The sequence below is a fragment of the Pongo abelii genome, chromosome 6, assembly GCF_028885655.2.
Source record: "Pongo abelii isolate AG06213 chromosome 6, NHGRI_mPonAbe1-v2.0_pri, whole genome shotgun sequence".
NCBI lineage: Eukaryota > Metazoa > Chordata > Mammalia > Primates > Hominidae > Pongo > Pongo abelii.
This window is the reverse complement of record NC_071991.2, coordinates 49,291,774-49,315,017: the sequence shown is the minus strand read 5'-3', so window position 1 is coordinate 49,315,017 and position 23,244 is coordinate 49,291,774.

Below are 23,244 nucleotides of genomic sequence, written 5' to 3'. Positions count from 1 at the left end.
GGATGTAATAGGATTGTGTGAGATTACATTAAAGCCTACAGTTATTCAGTTTATTACATTTTGCTATAAACCACTAAAATGTCTATCTATCCAGGCAAATTGAAGCTGATTCAGTTATGTTTAAGAATGCTCAGAAAATTAATATCTTAGTGGCCTCATTACTGAAGCTATGGGTAAAACCTGTTTTCTTTCTCAGGGAAAGTGCTCTTGCCCAGGAAAAGATGCATGATTGAGAAAAACATTCTGGGAGGCCGAGGTGGGCAGATCACCTGAAGTAAGTCGTTTGAGACCAGCCTGGCCAACATAGCGAAACCCCATCTACTAAAAAAATAAATAAAATAAAATAAATTAGCCAGCTGTGGTGGTGTGTACCTGGAATCCCAGCTACTTGGGAGGCTGAGGCATGAAAATCACTTGAACCTGGGAGGTGGAGGTTGTGGTAAGCCGAGATCACGCCACTGCACTCCAGCCTGGGTGACAGAGTGAGACTCTGTCTCAGAATAAAAAGAAAAAAGAAAGGGTTAGTGAGGTGACAGGTGTTAGAAACATACGGGTTCTAACTTGAGACTTTTTCATTGACACAATAATAAAGATAACTTACGTTTTCCTCATTATATGATTGAACATTGTGTCCATGTACCATGTGAAGTCCTTGTAAATACCATTAGATGCGCACACCCTAAGGCATGAGTGTAGCAGAAAGAGCACAGGTTGGCCAGGCGCAGTGGCTAATGTCTGTAATCCCAGCACTTTGGGAGGCCAAGATGGATGGATCACAAGGTCAGAAGTTCAAGACCAGCCTGGCCAATATGGTGAAATCCCATCTCTACTAAAAAATACAAAAATTAGCTGGGTGTGGTGGTGCGCACCTGTAATCCCAGCTACTCAGGAGGCTGAGGCAGGAGAACCGCTTGAACCCAGGAGGCAGAGGTTGTAGTGAGCCAAGATGGTGCTATTGCACTCCAGCCTGGGTGACAGAGCAAGACTCTGTCTCAAAAAAAAAGAAAGAAGAAAGAAAGAAAGAATGAAAGAAGGAGAGAGAGAGAGAGAAAGAAAGAAAGAAAGAAAGAAAGAAAGAAAGAAAGAAAGAAAGAAAGAAAGAAAGAAAGAAAGAAAGAAAGAGAAAGAAAGAGAAAAGAAGGAAAGAGAAAGAAAGAAAAAGAAAGAGCACAGATTTTGAAGCTAGACAGAGCTGGACATAAACTCTAGCTCCCCCACCTACTGTGTAACCTGGACAAGTTCTCTTATCTCTGTGCTTCAGTTTCCTTATCTGTGAAATAAGATAACACAGTACCACAACGGCATGCAATTACATAGTAGAATGTCATAATTTGCAAAAGCTTGCTGAAGTGTAAAGATGACCATAGTTTGAAATGGTTTAAAATAGCTTTACCTGTCAACTTGGCTAGGCTGAGCCATGCTTCCCAGAATTCCTTTCTGGTTCAGGTGGGCCTCAAGAGATGTTTTACATGAGATTTGGAAGGTGAAAGTGAAGTGGCAGCCATTTTGATTTGTATGCTCAGGTTATTATAATAGAAAAATCCAAGTAAAAGCCACTAAACGGATTCTACCCACAAGAATTTAAGCAAACCAAAAGCAATGTCTCATTCCTGGAGGGACTGTAGAGATTAGTGCCACCATAGGACCCCTGAAAGATCAGAGGTGATTATTCCTACCAATCCCCATTTGACTCGCTGATTTGACTTGCGCGGTAAACAGAATGGCAGTGAATTAACAGCAATTTAATCAGATGGTGACTCCAATTATCAGAAATTTACTTAGATGGTGACACAACTGCTGTTATTCCAAACATAGTTTCAATTGCTGGAGTAAATCAATACATCCCTTAGCACCTGACATGCTGCTATTGGTCTGGCAAATACTCTCTGTTTCTCTGCTGTTAGTAGACATCATCAAAAGTAATTTGCTTTCAGCTGAGAAGGCCAGCAATTTTCCTTGGCTCTCCTATTGCAGGGGTATGTCAACTCTCCAGCCCTAGTGTATAGGATGTGGATCATATTTTTCATGCTGCAGAACATTGTTCTGGTCAATTGCAATGATGATGTTATGTTGACTGGATCTGATGAAGAGGAAGAAATGACTTCTAGCCGCATTGGTAAGATATCACCAAAAAATCCACAAATAGCATACCAAAAAAATCATACAATTATGCTACAAAAAAATCAGAAGTTTTCTATCTTAAAAAGTAAACGATGCAATGGTCTGAGGCATATCAACATATTCCTTCCATGTTGAATGGCATGTTGCTGTATCTGGCCCCTCCTACCACTAAGAAAGAGGCACAACCCCTGGTGAACCTCTCTGGGTTTGGAAAGCAATATATTCCTCATTCAGGCATGTTATTCCAACCCATCTACCTAGTGAGCCACAAAGCTTCCAGTGCTGAGTGGGATCCACAAGACAGAGAGTTCTGCAATAGGTCCAGGCTGATGTGCAGGCTTCTCATTTGGGACATAGAACCCATAAGAACTGACGCTACTTGAAGGGTCAGTGGCAAATAGGGATTCTGCGTGGAGTGTTTGGCAGATCTCTCTAGGGTAAATCACAGTGAAGACTCAAAGGATTTGGGGGAAAATCTGTGGTTCTCTGCTGATAACTACTCTCCTTTAGAGAAACAGCTTTTAGATTTCTGCCGGGCCTTGGTAGAGACAGAGTTGCCCATGGGCCACCCATCACCATGTGCCTTGAGCTGCATGTCATGTGTTGGGTGCTTTCTAACTCACCAAGCCATAAAGTTGAGAATACGAAGCAGTGCTCCATCATCAAGCGGAAGTGGTATATATGGACCGAGCTCCAGCAGGTGCCTATGCCCTCGCCCCGGCTACACTGGCCCTCAGAAGCCCCGGCCCCCTCCCCTTGCTACACTGCATTTTCTCTCTCTCAACCCATGTGTATGGCCTCATGGGTAGTCCTCTATGATCACTTGACTGATGGGGAAGAAACAGGCTTGTCGGACAGGCAGTTCTACCTGATATCTAGACACCACCTAGGAGTGGGCGGCAGCACTTCCACCCCACTTTGAGACAGCTCTGAAAGGCAGTAGTGAAAGGAAATCCTCCCAGTGGGCAGGACTATGAGTACCGTGTCTGTTCATTTTGCCTTGGAGAGATGGCCGGGGGCAGGGGGCGCACCACTCAGTGAGTCCTCTTCAACTCAGGGTGGCTTTCCTGCACATGGCTTCCCACAGCGGATTCTGGAGGTTAGCGCCCCCTAGAGGAGACTCCAGCGTCTCACATTCCCTTTTATCAGACCTGAGGTTGTCAGTGGATTTACATTTTTCCTTAATCAACAGATAAGCTCTGTGCCAACTGCCTCCCGCTTAACATAAAGCCAACTTTTAAGTAAATAAAAACTTCTGAATGCTTTTTGAATACAAATAAGAGATCTATAAAAAATCTAGCCATAGCTTCACATGTCACTGATTCCCAGGGACAGAAGTAGTCAGAGCTTGGACTTTAGATGTCATAGTCCCTCCCTGCTCACCTTCCCAAGGACCACCTCCAAGGAGAGCTGCACAGAGGGTCACCGCCCAGGATGATCCTGAAGCCCATCCCTGAAAGGTCCCCTGAAGGAGACTGCTTTGCTATTTAGAATGTGTCTGAGAAAGCAACCAGGGCTTAGGGAAGGGTAAGCACCCCCACCTCTTCCTTTGCTCATGGGAAAGATGCACATTTCATGGCATATTTGACACACAAACAGTCCCTGGCACTGGGAATGCAAAACAGAAGAAATATATCGGGATGGGTGGGAAAAGGGGGTCAGGGAGAAGACTCACCACAGTTCCTCCTTCGACTTAGGCCACACCAATGACCGGTTCTCCTCTTCCTCCAGACGGCCAAGACAAGGGAGGACAGGACTAGGAATCAGAAATGCCCCCTAAAGTTCAGACTCGGCTGGAGGAAGGGTGGTTTATACCCACAACAGCCCTTTCACAGAGTTTGCAACATTATTGCTAAAGCTTCAGTAATTCACCTATCAAAGGGACAATTTTTGCTATAATTTTTGCCATGTACTACCAATATTATAACACTTTTATTTAAGTAAATGTGTATTAAAATTTCTTTATATCCACTGCCATGCATTTTTAAAATATAAAACATGGGCATATGCAAAAATATAGCCATAAATGATAGATAAGTATAAAATTAAATATAAATTTTAAAATACATTATTAAGTTTGAGAGAGACCTTGTGCCTGCAATCATTCTACACCTGAGAAACGCCCTCTCTTTGCTGAAAAGGGAGATAACAGAATGCCAGGGAGATGTGAGAAAGGATAGGCACTGACCTGAGGCCTTCTCCTCCACACAGTCAGAAAGATCACTGTAAAATCTTCTCGCAACCTTCAGAGCTAGTGAGAGCTGGATATAAATTTCAGCTCGGCAATTTCCTGTGTCACTTCTTTCTCTGTGCTTCAGTTCCTTTCCTTAACCAGAAAATGAGCTTAACAAAGGACCACAGTGACATATGGAAATGCAGTACAATGTGCATACGATTTTCAAATGCATGCTGAAATGTCAAGTCATCTATTGCTTTGAAATGTTTCAGAAAAAAAAAAGAGACAGAGATAGAAGTAAATATAGGAAAATGTCAACTGTTCTATCTAGCAGGTACATATAGGGACGTCCATTGTAATAGTCTTTCAGCGTTTCCTTATGTCCCCATGTATGCAATTATGAGAGAGAGGAAGGAGGGAGCTGGATGTGCTGGCCAGTCCCAGGGCAAAGGTATTCTTCGCTGAATCTGTCCGGCCATCTCCCAAGGTCCCAGGGCTCTGTGCTGATTCCCAGGCGCTGATGTGGACTCCAGGCTGAACCCTTGGGGTGGCTCTGTGGTGTGTGTGGAGTGTGGCCTTGTGGAGCCATGGTTACAGGATGGTGCTCAGGGTGCCCTCTGTGCAGCGCCCCTTGGAGAATGTCCTTAGGAAAGTGAGTAGGGAGGTTGCCATGACCCCACCCAACCTGAGCCTGACCCCGACTTCCTCCCTCTCTTATGAGAGTCTGGGACATGTGCAGCCATGTGTAGACTTTTCATACCTTTTTTTTTTAAGATATATTAATCAGCTGAAATCCAACCTTATGTTAAAAGAGAGACACAGCTGGAAGAAAAACACGTCCCACTGATTCAGGAGAAATGCAAAACCACTGATAATCTCAGCTCTGACAAAAGGGAGGCTGTGGAGCTAGAATCTTCCTTAAAGAGCATTGGCCTTTAGAATGTCAGCAGGAACTTGGAGCCTGCCAGAAAACCCTGAGAGCTGAAGAGGGTCAACTTAGTTCCTTAGGAGGACCTGTAGGAAGAGAAGTCCAGGCCCAGAACAAGAGGAGACAGCTGAAGTCAGGGGAAAGGTCTAGTTCCTAGAAGAGGAACTATGAGTCATCCCACAGGAAATAGCTCTTCCAAATAGAGCACTGGTGCACAGCTGGTCCCTCACAGCAAGGGGGCCTCCCTAATCTGAAGACAGAGCTCCCCCTCGGAAGTTATGTCTGAGTACAAACACGAGAATACTGGAAATACTATAAAAACAATCCAATTTCTTCCTCTCTCCCGCCTAAGCTGCCAGGTTATGCTCACCCCCCTCCTCCTTCCATCCAAGGAACTGTGTATGATATTTCAAGGCCTCATTTTCTTCCTCCCTTCTTGCCTCTTTCTCTTCCTTTCTCTCCTTCTTCCAGATGCCATGCATGGATCCCACCACTGCCACCACCGTCAAGATCTCACCCAAACTTCACAGCCTGAAAATAGAAGTGTGTCCCTGCAAAATTAATTCAGTCTTCAAACAAATCAACTATTGCATTTCCAAAACCATACCAGGAAACTTGGAGCTTTCCTTTGTCTTGCTTAGAAAAAAAATTAATTTTGCCTCTTTCCTTATTAGTTTATGCAGCTTCTGCTGCTTAAGAGATTATATTTTTGCTAGATGAAGCTATAATATTCAGAGATTTAGAAATGATAAGTATATCATTTACAAAATGATTATATATAATTACTTTTTATTTTGCCCTTTAGAGAGTATAAAAACTGTATTTTAATTTTAATTATGTGTACATTATAACCTCAACAATAACGTGAGTAGTATGAGTATCAGCAATAGAAAAAAAAATATTTTTCACTTTAAATGTTGTCTTTGTTTGCCCAAATGCTATATTATAGTTAAAAGGCAAATGTAAAAATTGTTTCATACCTATATAAATATTGATTGGCTTTAAAAAACACTTCCATGAATTCTTTTCTACAAAACATACCTTTCTAATATTCCTCAAAGCAGCTCACTTACACTGTTTATCATATGTAACAAAACTTATCCATAAAACGAAATTACAAAAGGGAATCTTTGTACAGATCCAGACCAAATAGCCACAATGTATAAAACACAGTATCAAAATGAAATTGATTAAGTTGTGAAGACTTCAGAATGATTTCTAACAGTACTAAATAGTTTATAAATACTTAGTAGATAGTTTACGTATCTGTGAAAAGGAGCTAGTAATGGGAACCTCTCATCAAGAGAGTCATTGTATGGTAATTAAATAGAATTGTAAAAATAGATGCTATTTTAAAGCATTTAATCTTATAAAACTTCTTTTAATATTACAAACAAAACAGAAAGAACTAATACATTAATTAAAATCATAACCTTTAGCAACTTTAAGACCTAAGACCAATATTAAATTGAATCAATAAATAATTTTTGATACCTAGACAATTCCTAAGAACAAGATTCAAAAGACAATATAATTTTAATTTACCCTTATTTCTTGAGATGGCTACAAATTAACAGGGTACGCAAATGACTTTTATGATTACATACATTTGTTTTGCTATCTTAAATTTGTTGAAATTAGCTAAAATTTTAAAACAATTCAACAGTTTTCTAGTTTTCTTTTGTGTTTGGGGAAAAAGCAGGTTACTTTGGCTACATATAATAATACAAATGGTTGAGTAGGCTAGTGCTATAATTACAGAAAAAAGGAATAGGTATATAAGATAATTGATGTGATTTGATTGTTAAAATCATTACAATGTATTAAGATGATATAGTATAGTATATATTATTTTAACATATATCAACAGATCAATTATATTTTAAAATTATAGTTAAAATATTTACATTTATCATTTATTTTTGTTTATTTACATGCATATACCTAAATACAGCCATGAAGATTTATTTATCTTTCCCTGCAAATTGTTACATAAAAAATATATAAAATTAGTAAAATTAGAAGTAGAGGGTTGGGTTCTTCTTTTTTTTTTCCTAAAAGTGACTGTCATTCAATAAGTTCTATGCCCCATACAGTATTACTCTTAAGTAAAAACTGCCTCTACAGAGAAGGCCCAAAATAGACTAGTTAAATTGACTAGTTAATGGGGAATTCATGCTACAGTCAACACTCCCTGTGTCATCAACATATGTACAATTGGAGAGATGGAATAGTCTGTGATTAGACTGAAAGAAAGGGGCATGATCTAGATCCCTAGAGCAGACCCACTTGGACTTTGACTCATGTTTTCATGGCCTGGAGTTAGTTGCCTGGTCCCCTGGCCTTGGAAACTAATGAATAGTCATTTTGTCTTTCATAATTGCCTAGAAACCACTTGACTGATGCATCTTGTACTGAGTCTAAAATGCATAACCATTGTCATGTCAGATCACTCAACAACTCATCTGATAACAAAAGGAATAAGAGGTACCAATTTGTCCAAATACAAAGAATGTTCTCTAGACAGCCTCCCAACAGGCAGAATCTCAGTAATGGTGAAAAAACCTCAATATCATGGATTAATTACCTGTGGTCTAACTTCATCTGCTGTTGGCCAAAAGTGAGAATTACAGGAAAAACATATCCAAAAGCCATCAGCTTGCACTAACAGCAAGACCATGATGTTCTACTGAAGATAAACAATTTCACAGAACACCGACATCAGATGAATTCAATGTGGGACCATGATAGAGTAGGAAAAAAGTCAAATCCCTCAGAAATTATATCTTAGTACAAACACGAGAACACTGGAAATACTCTAAAAACAATCCAATTTCTTCCTCTCTCAGCTCACATGAGTGGCCATTGCCTTTTTGCCAATTACATCTTCAGTTCCATTCCATTTCTCCCACTTCGAGGTAAAATATTAAGTTGTCCATGCATAGATTTAATTTTACTTCCTGACAGTATCCAACCCAGGAAAGTACCCTGCTTCTTCAAACACCCCCCAAAATCACCTAACAGGTTTAAATCCTGAAATGCTTCCTGATTTCCTCAGGGTGTGTTGTCTCCTTCGTTGCAGCAAGTAACACAGGCAAATTTGCTCCACTGCAGATGTGTTCCTTGGGAGTTTTGATTGACAGGCAATGATACCACCAACAGCTACACTGAGACATTTGATCCAAAAATGATCAAAAGCCAGTGAATACAGAAAAAAAGTGAGAAACAGCAATAATAATTTTCACACACCAGACATGTGCCAGAAAGTACTTTCACATTTGCCTTTATCTCACACATCAATTCTATGAAAGCATTCTCATTAGAGTAATTTTATAGCTCAACACATTAAGCTCAGAGAGTATAAAAGGCTTGCTCAAGGTAATTTTCATATCACATCTATATTTGCATATATTGTATAGCATTTTTAGCTATGAAATGCTAAGGCTAAAATTCAATTTTAGGTTTCTCCAGCTCTCAAATCTTTCCCTCTATAACATGATACTTCCAAATACTATTACACTGTTTTAATCAGATTCAAGAACGAATCCTTCTGACTATCTTCATGACAGCTTCAACAAAAATCTAAGAGATCTGTTAAATTTACTGATGGAATTCTGGAGGGTAAGAGTGGTAGCTGTTGGTAAGAGGAAATACGGTGCTGAAGAGAAGTGTTTGGGGGTCAGAGGAAATTGAGGAACTATATTGGGAGATGTATAAAGGAAAGAGGAGCAGCCTGGAGCCATGAAAGAACTAAACTTCCTCTTGCGTTAGATGATGTATTAAGGATTAAAACTAATGAGTCATGGAAATGGCTATATTTCTTTTTTTCTTTTTTTTTTTTTTTCTTGAGACTGAGTCTTGCTCTATGGCCCAGGCTGGAATGCAGTGGCATGATGTTGGCTCACTGCAACCTCCGCCTCCCGAGTTGAAGTGATTCTAGTGCCTCAGCCTCTCAAGTAGCTGGGATTACAGGTGCCTATGACCACACCTGGATAATTTTTCTATTTTTAGTAGAGACGAGGTTTCACCATGTTGGCCAGGCTGGTCTTTAACTCCTGACATCAGGTGATCCGCTTGCCTCGGCCTCCCAAAGTGCTGGGATTACAGGTATGAGCCACTGCGTCTGGCCCCTTTCCCATATTCCAATCCAATAATCCTGATCCTGGAAATTTATCCTAAGTAACAACTTAGCAAATAAAATATACATATATATGTAGAAATGTTCATTGTAACATATATTTACAAAGATTTGGAAATAGCATACACATCCAACAATAAGGAAATAAAATAGCACATTTTATGCTTTATACCATGCAATATTATACAACATAAAAATATAATTGTGAATAATATATGAATAGAAAAATGCTTAATGCCTAAGGTTCAATTACACACAAATCAGAAAACAAATAAGCAGGAAAAAATAAAATATATGTGAGAGTCACACACAAAGCTGCTGGAGAAACCTTCCATCTGCTCTAAGGAGTCATTCCCTACCCTAAAGGGAGACATCAGCCACCTGGACTAGATGCTTAGCTGCCACAAGAGGACACCTGGAACCAGCCCCAAGAACTTTGCCTGATGGCATCTGAAAGAAAGATCAGCCACCGTGGTCCTTCCCCGAGGTTACCAGGGCTCTGGGAGTTGCCTCTCCAGCTGCTACTGAGAAGGGCCCACACCTTACGTGCTCAACAGCTAAATAATCTACAGCTTTCCTTTGATGGCCCTCCTTCCTCAAAGGAAGGACCAATTCCATTATACCACACATCCCATTTGCTTCAGTCCTCAGCATAATCAGAGACATGCTTACCCCCACACTGATCTGATCTGTAGTGCCCCAATAGGACCTAATCACCTACTCTCTTCATCCTCCCAAATCAACCACCTCTCATCAGCAAAATCCCTTTTAATCTCCACCCATACTGTAAAAGTTTTTTTTTTTTGAGAGGTCTCCTTCTGGTTGCCCAGGCTGGAGTGAAGTGGTGTGATCTTGGCTCACTGCAACCTCTGCCTCCCATATCCAAGCATTTCTCCTGCCTAACCTCCCAAGCAGCTGGGATTACAGGTGTGCACCACCATTCCTGGCAAATTTTTGTATTTTTAGTAGAGATGGGGTTTCACCACGTTGGCCAGGCTGGTCTCAAACTCCTGAGCTCAGGTGATATGCCTGCCTTGGCCTCCCAAAGTGCTGGGATTACAGGCATGTGCCACCACACCCAGCTAGTTTTTGCATTTTTAGTAGAGACAGCTTTCCACCATGTTGGCCAGGCTGGTCTCAAACTCCTGACCTCAGGTGATCTGCCCATCTCCTGGGATTACAGGCATGAGCCACTACTCCCAGCCTGTTTTCCCTTTTTTCTTCTGACTGAAACTTGGCTGGCACTGGAGGACATGCTTTACCTGAGCCCCCTTAAAAGATGCACTCTCTGCTTTCCATTATGACCCTGCAAGGAAGTGGCAGTGATGCAAGATTTTTTTCAGTGCTGCCTGGCCAGCTGGATACATCCACAGCTGGCAAAACCCACACCTGAGCCTCGCTCAGCCCTGGGCTCACAACAGGAGGCACACTGGCCACTCGACGAGCCAGGCCACACCTGGCTTGTCCTCTGGCTGGATCCCATGTTCACCACAGGATCCACACTCAGCCCACAGCTGGGCCAGGCTGGGGGTTCCTTGACCTGCCTCCGCCCTGTGCACTGGCATCCCAACAAGGGGAATGTGGTGGCGCTTGAAAAGGGATGCCAGTGACCCTGAAGCCCCAAAGGGGATGTTATAGCCTTTTTCATATCCACGTTCAGTGGGTCTCAAGTTCTTGTTCCATGTCCAAGAAGAATGAGGTTATGCTACAGCCAAAGGGTGAGCACAGCAGAGAGTTTTACTGAGTGACAGCTCTCAGCAGAGAGGGGACCCAGAGAAGTTTGGGTAGCTCCCCTGACCTGAAGGCAGGCAGTCCCCACCAAGCGTGGCTGAGTCCAGGACTTTTATGGGCTCAGAATCGGGGAGTGCATGCTGATTGGTTTATGAGTATGCAAGAAAGGCTAAAACAAAGGCACCACTCAAAGGTAGGTAAGAAACACAGTGCAAGAAACCACTTAGGGAAGAGTAGGTATATGTAAAATAGGTGAAAGGTGGGGATTAATCAGAGGAAAGCAAGCCAAACAAAAAGAGAGGTTCTCAGTTTGGTCCATGGATTTATCCAAGACTTGTAGCTTGGCTTTCAGGCTTTGAACTGTGTTTGGTTTGAAGGGCATTGGGGACCCACCCCATCTGCCTAAGCATTTGACTGCCTCCTGCCACTATCAGCAAAGTGAGGTGGACCTCACCTCAAGGGCACTGGAGTTGAGGAAATCAAGCATCTGGAGCAACAGGTTATTGGACTCATAACTTGTGGGCACAGCAAGTTGCCCAAAGTTCTACATGAACAACCATGTAGAGAAAGCCAGTGATCCAAGTGCTAAATGCACCGATTCAAGAAAGGGGGTGTGGGGCATTGGAAGGTGTTGAGTAGATGGCTGCAGTGGATAAGAGAAAAGGCTTCATTCTTTAGTCTGAGGTTTTTGAAGGTGAAATAGCTTGGAAGTGGCATTGAGGAGCAAGTTGATCTCCATGTCTTGAGGTACCTAGGTTGTTGAAGACAAAGCAGTCAACATATGTGAGTGCAAGGTGGATGCTCATATCTCACTCCCACTAAATCCATGAACTGGTCTGCATTTGTACTCTATATTCCATTTTCACTGTCTAACAAACATCCCTGAACAATCCAAAGATGATCCTTCCCCTTGCAGTCTGCACCTCATTCTCTCTTGACTTCTCATTGTTAAGTAAAAGCTTCTGCCGTTATTCCCTCTCCTTCTGGCATCACCCATTTCTCCCACAGAGAAGAACATTCCTATGAGCCCACAAACATATTGTTTTTAAATCTTTCCTAAATTCCAAGAATAGATATATATTTTATTCCATTTATCTGTTCCCTTCAACACAAAATTCCTGAAGAGATTTGTTACCATCTCCTCTTCCTCTTTAACCACTGTAATCATGATTCTGGCCCCACCGCACCAAGAAAGCAGCTCTTATCAAACATATGGTCAAAGTTAATATCAATTTCTTGTCCCCATCTCACTGATTGCAGTTGACACTTTTTTTTTTTTTTGAGATGTTTGAGACAGAGTCTCACTCTGTTGCCCAGGCTGGAGTGCAGCGGCACGATCTCAGCTCACTGCAACCTCTGCCTCCCAGGTTCAAGCGATTCTCCCACCTCAGCCTCCCAAGTAGCTGGGATTACAAGCATACACCACCACACCTGGTTAATTTCTGTATTTTTAGTAGAGATGGGGTTTCACCACGTTGGCCAGACTGGTCTCAAACTTCTGACCTCAAGTGATCTGCCCACCTAGCACCTCCCAAAGTGCTGGGACTACAGGTGTAAGCCACCCCGCCCAGGTGACATTTTTAGAATATTTCTTCCTTAGGTTTCTTTGATAGCAAACTCACTAGATATTTTGTCTCACCAGTTGTTCATTTTCTCTCCTTCGCTAGACTCTGCTCCTCTCCCAGAACTTTAAATTATTACATGCCACAGTTCTTGGTCTTCATTTATCTATCTCCTCTCTCTCTCTCTAAGAAATCTCACCCATTCTTACTGCTTTAGAAACTATCTGTACTCTGGCTCCCAAATCTATATCTCCAACCTAATCCCTCCTGATTTCCAGGCTTGTAAATCCAACTGTTGACTCAGCATCTCCTCTTATCTAATAGACATATTGCACTTAAAAGAAATCTTGATCCACCCTTCCCCACTCTAACCTATTCCATCCTGTCTTCCCCTCCTAAGGAAATGAGGCCACCACCCACTCAGTTGCTCAGCCTGAAAACCTCCAAGTCATCCTTGTTTCCCTTCTTCCCCTCATAGCCCATGTCCATCAACAAACACTATCAGCTCTCGCCCCACAATACATGTCGCAAGTGTGACCCCTTCTCACCACCTCCACCTCTCACACTCAGCCCAGCCTCCCTTGGATGCCACCTGCAGCACGGCAATGGCCTCTGGACGTGTCTCCCTATCTTCATTCTGGCCCTCCAGTGCCCTCCCACTGTGCATTTATCATCTTGTCACAGCTAGAGTGAGCTTTACAAATAGAAAATATATATGTATAATATTGCATTTCTGAAAAGATGTTCAATCTCAGCAAGCAACTAAACATTTTGAAATTAAAATAACACATTGCTCAATGTAGTGCTTGGCACAAAGTGACTTCTCAATGAATATTTATTGTATACATGAAAAACAATTTTTCATTTACGAACTGGCAAAACTTTTTAAGTATATATAAATGTACAGTATTAGCAAGGGCTCAGAGAAATGGCACTCTTCACACTTCTGGAGAGACTGTGTGTTTTTCAGGAAATTTGTCTCAAAAGTCTCAGAAATGCCCATATATTTTGAACAATTACTTTCATATCTAAATTTTCAATTTAAGAATTTGACTAAGGATGTGCACAAAGTTGTAACTATTGCATCTTTGATGTAACCAGATGAAACCTTCAGAAACCAGTTGGTGTCTTGGTGTGCCCGTTTGCTTGTTTTGTCTGTCACTCTAGATGGGTCGAGGGTTAATAAAAAGGATTTTTGTCATGTGACACAGAAATGTTTTCAGGCCTTCATCCTAAGAGAGGTCAATGTTTCACAACCCTGACTTGAGTTCACTAGTCTGGGGTGGGGCCTAGGAAGGATATTTTTAAAACTCCTTACAGAGTTCTCAAAGTAGTCTACTGAGAAGCATTGACCTGGGTTTTCCTCACCCACAGCAAAAAGGGTTGTTGCTCACACTGCAGTTTTCTGAGAGGAGCCCCCCCAATGACCTTGCCTGCGATGGGCATGGCTGTGTGGGAACTGAAGGGGCTACATCCTAAGCCCCCCTGACTTGACAGGAGCAACCAAGAATCCTGGGCCAGATCATCAGTCATTAGGGGAAAGCCTCATGCAGTCTTTGCTTATAGAACAAGCCTCTTTTCCATAAAGCAATATTGTAAAGGGGAACTTTTTTCAGACTCCATCCAAACTGCCACCACATCCAAAATCTAGTACCTAAATTAATGATTTTCTGTGAATATTTTAGAATATTGCCTGTCACATGGTGTTACAAACTGAATCTGTACCCCCAACATTCATATGTTGAAATCCTAACCACTAATGTGTTGGTAGAGATGACTCTCTTTGAAAGGTAATTAGATCATGAACCTGGAGCCCTCACGAATGGAATGGGATTCGTGCCCTTACAGTTCTCTTGATCTGTTTTCCCCATGTGGGGACACAGTGAGAAGATGGCCATATGGAAATCAGGAAGAAGGCACCGAATCAGCTGGAACCTTGATCTTGGACTTCCCAGCCTCCAGAACTGTGATAAATACATATTTTTCTTTAGGACCTCCAGTTTATGGTATATTTGTTATAGCAGCCTGAACAGACTAAGATACATTGTAAAAGTTCAGTTTCCTCTACTATAAAATGGGTGGAGAATAAAATGGGATAACAAATTGCAAAGTACCTTATCCATATTAGCTGGCAACATTTTTCAGGTTAGAAGAAGAGAATGAAATCAAGCTACACAGTTACTCCTCCCCTTGCCTACTTTTCCCCATTGTCACACCCCCCTTGCATTCATTTTGCAGCCTGATCTTGCCTGCAGAGAATTAAGGCAGGGCTTTGCACAACCTGCAGAGGTTGCAGGATGAATGGCGGGATGGGGATCCTGAGTCAGCTCCTCCTTTGGATCTTCCCCCAGCCTCTCCCACCATTACCACTTCTCCCCCAAGGACATGCAGGGGTCAACTGCAAGAGCACGGTGACTCGTTGGCAGGAAAAACATGGACACTCTGAATTAGAACAAACATCGCTGCCTGTGGTCATTTGCTCTCCCTCAGGCTGCTGAGAGGGATCTGGAGACAGCTTCAGGTGGGCTATTCTGGGCTCTACAGAGCCCTGAGGTGGCAGACAGGCCAGGCTGCCCAGGCACTGGGCACACTATCTTCTGGACCAATTGCTGGCTCTGGGTTCACATTTCCTTGCCATCAGATGACCAGAGACAAGATCAAGGCAAAACAGATGTTGGACCTTCCTAGAGCCTCTGTCTAAAATCAAAGAGGACTTCCTCTTACTGACCCCATCTATCTCAGTAAGAGAAGGAGCAGCTCCTCTCTTGTTCCCAAACATCAGTATTTTGGCTACAAAAACACCAATTCATATTCAGTAATCCAGGCATTTTAAGTGACAATTTAACCTTCCATGTTCAAGGATGGATTTTTTTTTGTTTCATTTATAAAAATTCATTATTGAATAGAAAGAGGCTCTTTGTTGTTTGAAGGGGTATATTAATTTCCTGTTACTGCTATAACATTAGCACCCACTTAGAGGCTTTGAAGGACACAGGTGTATTGTCTTACAATTCTAGAGGCCAGAAGTCAGACATTGATCATCCTGGGCTAAAATCAAGGTGTCAGCAGGACTGTGTCCTCCTGGAGGCTCTAGAAAAGAATCTTTCTCTGCTTTTTCCAGCTCCTTGTGGTCCCTTTCCCCATTTTCAAAGCCAGCGGTGGAGCATCTTCAAATCTCTCTCTCATTTTGACCTCCTCTTCTGCTTCCCTCTCCCACCTTGAAGGACCCTAATAATTACATTAGACTTGCTTCAGTAATCCAAAATAATTTCCCGATCATATGGTCAGTTGATTAGCCACTTAATTCTTTCTGCGACCTTCATTCCCCCTTGCCATGTCACATGATATACTCACAGGTTCAGGGGATTAGGATATGGAGATTGTTGGGGGGTCATCGTTCTACCTACCACAGGGAGTATACAACATTTTGGTTTGGCTGCTAAGCAAATGATGACCCTGCCTACCTACCTACAGATGAGCCTTTAAACTTCAAAAGAGGGCCTCGGGCCCCAGACAAGAAGCAAGACTTCCCAACACTATCAGGGCACTTTCTGGTGACAATTGTCAGAGTAGTTAGGAATCAGCGTTGATGATATTTAGGTGACTAAGGTAGCATGATCAGAGCCCAGATAGGTATTTTGTCCTTGGACAAAAAGTAGGTCTGTGTCTACTCAAAGCAGTCAGGAAGGAGGAGGCCAGAGCTTGAGTTCTGAGGCCATCTGAGCATCAAAGTTAGAAAAACAACGTTCGAACACAAAATCCATGTGGCAAAAGTAGGGCTGACACTGTGAGACCAAATCCCTGGCAGAAGCCAAGGGCAACGAGAGTGAAACTGGAATTTAGCATCCAAAACTGAGCCCACTGAGCTAACGCACTGCTGTGTGCCCTGTTTGCCAACTGCCCTTATGGTGTTGGGCAGGTCAGCCTGGCTTAAGGATGCAGGGTTTGGCTGACATCATTTTTCTCAGAGATGACATTAGAACTACATTATTCTTTTGATTCATTTTTGTCGTCTCCCCAAAATTAAAGAAGCTCAGTGGTTAGAAGATGGCCATGCCCATTAGGAATCCTGATGTGGAAGTGGCATTTGGACCTCCTGGGCTGGACTCTCTTCCCCACCAGCTCCAGCATCTTTGCAGGTTACCGAAGTGTTTACAAGCTGAAGAGAAATAAAATAAAAACCTGGCATCTTAATGCATGCCACTCACACCTTTTCAAATAACTTCATATTTCATGGAGTCCCCCTTCATCCAGGTATCATAGTGCATTTTCTTCTCTGCAGTAACGGAATTACATCGGTGAAGGAAACAGAATACTATCAGAGTGATATAGGAAAATCTCCGTTTTTTTCCACTGTGGCTCAGAGAAAAGAGGGTTAGCATTCAGCCTCTGACTAATGTGCTTCCTAGATTTGAGGAGCAACACAAACCTCAGCTGATTTTGTGGTAAAGTGTTATCTAAGTCTATGTCTTTTTTATTGAGGATACAAAGAGCTCTAATATTTAGCCATAATTTCTAAGATGATGCAAGCAAGGGAAAATTGAATGGAAGGAAAGCAAACCCAAATAAATAAAGGGTATTGCACACCAGATATGAGCCTGTGTGTTTCACATGCTTTTTCATGCACCCTTCACACTAATCCTAGGAGATGGTGATTATTCTACCCATTTTAAGTGAGCACCTGAGGCTCACACAGAGTATAAATGACTTGCCCAAGGTGATTTTTAAAGCATATGCCTACAGGCTTAAAATTTCTTTACATTTTAGCTAGTAAGGGGTAAGACTAAAATACACACTTAAATCTCTCTGATCCCCCATAACATTTCCTCTATTACATAATTCTTCTAAATATTATTATTACCTTTGTTAGTTTTCCAACCAGATTCCACAGCAAAATTCTGAATATCCTCAATGGTGGCTTTAGCGCAAATACAAGAGACGTGTTAAAATTACTGGTGGACTTCCAGAAGGGTAGGACCTGGCTGGTAGTGAGAGGAAATGTGGCTCTGAGAAGGAGCATTGGGGAAATGGGGGAGATTAGGGGTCCTGGTGGGAGAGGGAGAAAGGGGAGCCATCTGGAGCAGTAGAAGGAGGATTGAACTTGGCTCTGGATTCGATGAGGCATCAGGGACTAAAACAAAAGGATCAGTGAAATGGCTTTATACCTTTTATATTCTGATGCAGCAGTCGAAATCCTGGAAATGTATCTATCCTAGGGGATAATTTAGCAAACATATAAGCACACACATATACACAAAAATGTTCATTGCAACATATATTTATAAAGATTTAGAAACATCATACAAGTCCAAGAGTATAGACATAAATTAGCAAATCTTTATCCTTTTCCATCATGCCATGTTCTATTTTAAATGTATAATTTGTAAGTATTTAAATAAAGAAAAATGCTTATAAGATTCACTTTTAAAAATCAGAAAATAGAGAAGCAGGGAAAAAAATCTTCTCAAAACATATACGAAAGATAGTGTCTTGGGCTGTGGAAAGAACAGGCTTCTGCTGCTGTGAGTCCCCCCTTACCTGCAGAGAGAGACTGATCCCCTGAACCAGCTTCCACAACACAGCACATATCTCCCAGCCCCTGAGACGGGCAGACCTGGAAACTTGGCCCAGCATTCCTGAGCTTCCAGCTGAGCAAGACCAGCCACCAGCCCCTCTTCCCAGCCACTATACCTCAGGCTCCTGCCTTCTCCAGCTCAGAAAGTGAGGCCAGCGCCCACTCAGTTGCTCAGCCTGAAAGTCTCCAAGTCATCCTTGATTCCCTTCATAGCTCACATGCAATCCATCAGCAAATGCTATTAGCCCCACCTCTGCAATACATCCCAAACCTAACCCCTTCTCATGGTCCCCACTTCTCACACTTGCACCACTGCAATGGCCTCTGGACATATCTCTGTCTGCCGTTCTGGTCCCCTCCCTCTCCAACCATCCACTCTCACCACAGCTAGAGTGAGCTTTACACAAAAAAATTGGGAGGCCGAGGCGGGTGATCACTTGAGGTCAGCAGATGGAGGCCATCCTGGCTAACATGGTGAAACCCTGTCTCTACTAAAAATACAAAAAATTAGCCAGGTATGGTGGCACGCACCTGTAGTCCCAGCTACTTGGGTGGCTGAGGCAGGAGAATCACTTGAACCCGGGAGGTGGAGGTTGCAGTGAGCTGAGGTTGCGCCACTGCACTCCAGCCTGGGCAACAGAGCGAGGCTCCATCTCAAAAAAAAAGGAATTATAATTAGCTACCAGGTATATGAAAATACGTTGAATCTCAATGAAGATCGACACACTTTCAAATTAAAGTAACACTGTCCAATAGAGTAATGGCATATAAGAAACACTCAAGAAATATGTATCACAGACATGAAAAACTACATGTTCAGCTACCAAATGGACAAAGATTTTTAAACTGAAAATTTCCAGAATTGAAAGGGCCCAAATAATTACACCTTTTTCACGTCTAGTGAAATTGTGATTTTTTTTAAGTCTCAAAATATCCTGTAACCTCAAATCTAAAATTTTAACCTAAGGATTTAAATAAGGAAATAAACAAAATGGTATCTTCTGCATCTTTTCGACGACAGGTTTAGACATTGAGAAATGAAGAAATTAGTGCCGTGTTTGCTCATTCCTTTATCCTTTCTGGCTGCCTTTGGGAGGAGAAGGACGTGTGTTTTCTCCCAGGAGGCCTTTGTCCTAGGACACTTGATGTGAATCCTGGCTGTGTTTAAAATAATCTAGAAAGTTGAAATATATACCTATTACCAGGCTCTATCCCCAGAGATTCCAATTTCATTTGGCCTAGGGTGGAGCCCAGACAGGGTATTTTTTTAAGTCTCTGGGGGATTCTCACAGCAGCCAGGCTGAGAGGGACAGACCTGGGGGCCCCTCCTCCAGGGAAACAGGGCTCCTCCCTTCTCCACATTGCAGGTTTCTGACAGGAGCCTCCTGGAGGTGACCAGACCCTAGATGGACACAGCTGCATGGGAACCTAAAAAAGGCTGGAACCTAAGCCCTCTACCTTGAGAAGAGCCATGAGGAGTCCTGTGGCCAGGCCAGCAGTTAACAGGGAATGTCCCTACAATTAGCTTGCTGTGAGCTTACTTACACAACAGTCCCAAAAAATAGGCTGAGTACCTGGGCTCCACCCGCAGTCGTGGAGGTGGTGCCTAGAGAATGCTCATGATCCCAGGCCTCTCCCAGCCATGTTCTTGAGCTCATAAGATTCCAGGTCCCAGATTAATTCAAAGATGATTGATGAAGTCACAAAAGTCACTCATTCGCTCAGCAAATATTTATTGAGCATCTACTATGTACAAGGCACTGATCTAAACACTGGAGATACATCAGCAAATAAAAGACCACAACTACATCACTAGCAGGGAGAGTCATGGATTAAGCACTAAATGTAATCTGCAAGTAAAACATACAGTCTGCTAGATGGTGATGGGGACTAGGGTAAATAGAGAAATGTAGGGATGGGTGTGTGTGGAGGGAAGCTCAGGGAAATAAGAGTAGGTCCTGAACCCTGAGGTGGGAGCCTGCCAGAGGTGTTCAGGAACCAGCAGGAGGGTAGGGTGGCTGGAGAGGAGGGGCTGAGGAGAGGGCACGATTGGGGGTAGGTCAGAGAGGTGCATAGGGGAGCTTTGGCTTTTACTCCACGTGGAATGGAAGCCACTGCGAGGTGTTGAGCACGAGAGGAACCAGATGACAATATTGCCAAACAGAACTTGGGCCCAGCTACTTGGCACAGCAAAGCCAAACACTGACATCAGGATTTACGGCAAGAAAAAGTGAGGCCTTTATTGCAAAGCGCCAAGCAAGGAGAATTGGGCAGCTCATGCTTAAGACCAGAACTCGGGGGAGGAGCCAAGATGGCCGAATAGGAACAGCTCCGGTCTACAGCTCCCAGCGCGAGCGACGCAGAAGACGGGTGATTTCTGCATTTCCATCTGAGGTACCGTGTTCATCTCACTAGGGAGTGCCAGACAGTGGGCGCAGGTCAGTGGGTGAGCGCACCGTGCGCCAGCCGAAGCAGGGGTGAGGCATTGCCTCACTCAGGAAGCGCAAGGGGTCAGGGAGTTCCCCTTCCAGAGGTGACAGACGGCACCTGGAAAATCGGGCCACTCCCACCCGAATACTGTGCTTTTCCGACGGGCTTAGGAAACGGTGCCCCAGGAGAGTATAGCCCGCACCTGGCTCAGAGGGTCCTACGCCCACGGAGTCTCGCTGATTGCTAGCACAGCAGTCTGAGATCAAACAGCAAGTCGGCAGCCAGGCTGGGGGAGGGGCGCCCGCCATTGCCCAGGCTCGCTTAGGTAAACAAAGCAGCCTGGAAGCTTGAACTGGGTGGAGCCCACCACAGCTCAAGGAGGCCTGCCTGCCTCTGTAGGCTCCACCTCTGGGGGCAGGACACAGACAAACAAAAAGACAGCAGTAACCTCTGCAGACTTAAATGTCCCTGTCTGACAGCTGTGAGGAGAGCAGTGGTTCTCCCAGCACGCAGCTGGAGATCTGAGAACGGGCTGACTGCCTCCTCAAGTGGGTCCCTGACCCCTGACCCCCGAGCAGCCTAACTGGGAGGCACCCCCCAGCAGGGGCAGACTGACACCTCACACGGCCGGCCAGGTACTCCAACAGACCTGCAGCTGAGGGTTCTGTCTGTTAGAAGGAAAACTAACAGAAAGGACATCCACACCAAAAACCCATCTGTACATCACCATCATCAAAGACCAAAAGTAGATAAAACCACAAAGATGGGGAAAAAACAGAGCAGAAAAACTGGAAACTCTAAAAACCAGAGTACCTCTCCTCCTCCAAAGGAACGCAGTTCCTCACCAGCAACGGAACAAAGCTGGACGGAGAATGACTTTGACGAGCTGAGAGAAGAAGGCTTCAGACGATCAAATTACTCCGAGCTACGGGAGGATATTCAAACCAAAGGCAAAGAAGTTGAAAACTTTGAAAAAAATTTAGAAGAATGTATAACTAGAATAACCAATACAGAGAAGTGCTTAAAGGAGCTGATGGAGCTGAAAACCAAGGCTCGAGAACTACGTGAAGAATGCAGAAGCCTCAGGAGCCGATGCGATCAAATGGAAGAAAGGGTATCAGCCCTGGAAGATGAAATGAATGAAATGAAGCGAGAAGGGAAGTTTAGAGAAAAAAGAATAAAAAGAAACGAGCAAAGCCTCCAAGAAATGTGGGACTATGTGAAAAGACCAAATCTACGTCTGATTGGTGTACCTGAAAGTGACGGGGAGAATGGAACCAAGTTGGAAAACACTCTGCAGGATATTATCCAGGAGAACTTCCCCAATCTAGCAAGGCAGGCCAACATTCAGATTCAGGAAATACAGAGAACGCCACAAAGATACTCCTCGAGAAGAGCAACTCCAAGACACATAATTGTCAGATTCACCAAAGTTGAAATGAAGGAAAAAATGTTAAGGGCAGCCAGAGAGAAAGGTCGGGTTACCATCAAAGGGAAGCCCATCAGACTCACAGCGGATCTCTCGGCAGAAACCCTACAAGCCAGAAGAGAGTGGGGGCCAATATTCAACATTCTTAAAGAAAAGAATTTTCAACCCAGAATTTCATATCCTGCCAAACTAAGCTTCATAAGTGAAGGAGAAATAAAATACTTTACAGACAAGCAAATGCTGAGAGATTTTGTCACCACCAGGCCTGCCCTAAAAGAGCTCCTGAAGGAAGCGCTAAACATGGAAAGGCACAACCGGTACCAGCCACTGCAAAATCATACCGAAATGTAAAGAACATCGAGACTAGGAAGAGACTGCATCAACTAACGAGCAAAATATCCAGCTAACATCATAATGACAGGATCAAATTCACACATAACAATATTAACTTTAAATGTAAATGGACTAAATGCTCCAATTAAAAGACACAGACTGGCAAACTGGATTAAGACTCAAGACCCATCAGTGTGCTGTATTCAGGAAACCCATCTCACGTGCAGAGACACACATAGGCTCAAAATAAAAGGATGGAGGAAGATCTACCAAGCAAATGGAAAACACAAAAAGGCAGGGGTTGCAATCCTAGTCTCTGATAAAACAGACTTTAAACCAACAAAGATCAAAAGAGACAAAGAAGGCCATTACATAATGGTAAAGGGATTAATTCAACAAGAAGAGCTAACTATCCTAAATATATATGCACCCAATACAGGAGCACCCAGATTCATAAAGCAAGTCCTGAGTGACCTACAAAGAGACTTAGACTCCCACACATTAATAATGGGAGACTTTAACACCCCACTATCAACATTAGACAGATCAACGAGACAGAAAGTCAACAAGGATACCCAGGAATTGAACTTAGCTCTGCACCAAGCGGACCTAGTAGACATCTACAGAACTCTCCACCCCAAATCAACAGAATATACATTTTTTTCAGCACCACACCACACCTATTCCAAAATTGACCATATACTTGGAAGTAAAGCTCTCCTCAATAAATGTAAAAGAACAGAAATTGTAACAAACTGTCTCTCAGATCACAGTGCAATCAAGCTAGAACTCAGGATTAAGAATCTCACTCAAAACCGCTC